The sequence below is a fragment of the Neophocaena asiaeorientalis genome, unplaced genomic scaffold (assembly GCF_003031525.2).
Source record: "Neophocaena asiaeorientalis asiaeorientalis breed wild unplaced genomic scaffold, Neophocaena_asiaeorientalis_V1.1 scaffold315, whole genome shotgun sequence".
NCBI lineage: Eukaryota > Metazoa > Chordata > Mammalia > Artiodactyla > Phocoenidae > Neophocaena > Neophocaena asiaeorientalis.
The window spans coordinates 1,329,425-1,331,475 of NW_020172011.1; the positions used below are offsets into that span (position 1 = coordinate 1,329,425).

General features: G+C 38.8%; 1 pseudogene; it reads left to right on the forward strand.

The window, feature by feature from the left end:
* The first annotated feature begins 893 nt into the window (after positions 1-893).
* On the forward strand, positions 894-1,298 carry LOC112403302 (ATP synthase subunit g, mitochondrial pseudogene; annotated as a pseudogene).
* The last annotated feature ends 753 nt before the right edge of the window (positions 1,299-2,051 follow it).

Below are 2,051 nucleotides of genomic sequence, written 5' to 3' on the forward strand. Positions count from 1 at the left end.
GCAGTGCACAAAGGTTCCCATTTCTCAGAGAAAGACAAATATTGATACCATTTGATTTCACTTACATGTGGAATCAAAGAAAACAAAATAAATGAACAAAAAACAGAAACAGGCTCATAGACACAAAGAACAAGCTGGTGGTTGTCAGAGGGGAGAGGGTTGGGGGAGACAGGTGAAATAGATGAAGGGGATTAAGAGGCACAAACTTCCATTTATAAAATAAGTCACAGGGATGTAATGTACAGCACAGGGAATATAGTCAACAATATTGTAATAACTCTGTATGGTGACAGATGGTAACTAGACTTATTGTGCTGATCATTTTGTAACGCATAAAAATATCAAATCATTATGTGGTACACCTGAAACCAACATATCGTATATTAATTCTAGTTCAATTTAAAAATAATAAAATTAGAGGCTTCCCTAATGGCGCAGTGGTTAAGAATCCGCCTGCCAATGCAGGGGTCACAGGTTCAAGCCCTGGTCCAGGAAGATCCCACATGCCTCCTAGCAACTAAGCCTGTGCACCACAGCTACTGAGCCTGCGCTCTAGAACCCGTGAGCCACAACTACTGAGCCCACGTGCCACAACTACTGAAGCCCGCATGCCTAGAGCCCGTGCTCCACAACAAAGAAGCCACCACAATGAGAAGCCCACACACTGCAACGAAGAGTAGCCCCCGCTCACCGCAACTAGAGAAAGCCTGCGCACAGCAACGAAGACCCAATGCAGCCAAAAATAAAATAAATAAGATAAATAAATTTATAAATAAAAATTAAATTAAATTGAGGAATTAAAAAAATAAAATTCTTTTAAAAATAAATCTGGAATTTAAAATATAACAACTTCAGCCGGCCGGTCGGCGCGACGGGCTTTCTGTCCTAGAACCATGGCCCAGTTTGTCCATAACCTCACAGAGAAGTCCCTGGCGCTGGTCAGCGCTGCTGTGACTTACTTGAAGCCTTGATTGGCCACATTTTGGCACTATGCCAAGGTTGAGCTGGTTCCTCCAACCCCTGGTGAGATCCCTACAGCTATTCAGAGCTTGAAAAAAATTATCAATAGTGCTCAAACTGGTAGCTTCAAACAGCTTACAGTTAAGGAAGCTCTACTGAATGGTTTGGTGGCCACTGAGGTGTGGATGTGGTTTTATGTTGGCGAGATCATAGGCAAGCGTGGCATCATTGGCTATAATGTTTGAAGACCAGTCTTTGCTTTATTATTTGGGTGTTCTTGGACCATGTGTGAGCAGACTGCTATTTGAATAAAATAAGACAATGTGTCAAAAAAAAAACTAACTTCAAAGCTAAATCAGATTCTTTAGAAATTAATGGCAATAGGAGCACAATATTTCATAATATATGGAATGTGGTCAAAGGGGTAATCCAAAGATATCACATAGCCTTAAATGTATTTCAAATGTGATTGAATGTAAACTAATTAAAAACTCAATTTAAAAAGTCAAGAAAATTATAAAACAAAAATATCCAACAAACATATTAAAACAGTAGACAAAAGGCATAAAGATAAATGAAATTAATAAACTGGAAAAGAAAAGAGTAGACTTTGATCAATAAAACTTAAAGGTGATTCTTGGAAAATGCCATGAAGTAAGCATAGTTCAGAAAAATATGACTGTGGGAAAAGAAAAAACAAAAGCCTTGCCAAGGCTGAGAAAGAAGCTGGACAAACAAGAAACTGTGAGACTGAGGCTCTGGAGGACTAGACTGTGGCTGCGATGTTAGTTTTAAGAGGATGGAGAAATTCCTAACTGCAGGCTGAGATATTTGCTTCTGATGACATTAGATAATTCACAGTGAGCAAAAGACAAATAAGGTACCCCAGGCTTTGGCTCAAAATAAGAGAGAAAATAAGAGATATTTTATGACTATGGTAAATGATTCTCTTACTGCCTATACTCACTAAGCTGATATCCACTTTGAGAAGTTCATTTTGCAGGCTGACAAATTAAAATGCCTGTTGAGTTCACACCCTCTCCAGATTTCTTATATGAAAATTACAGCCCTGATGAAAAAGAGTGGATTCA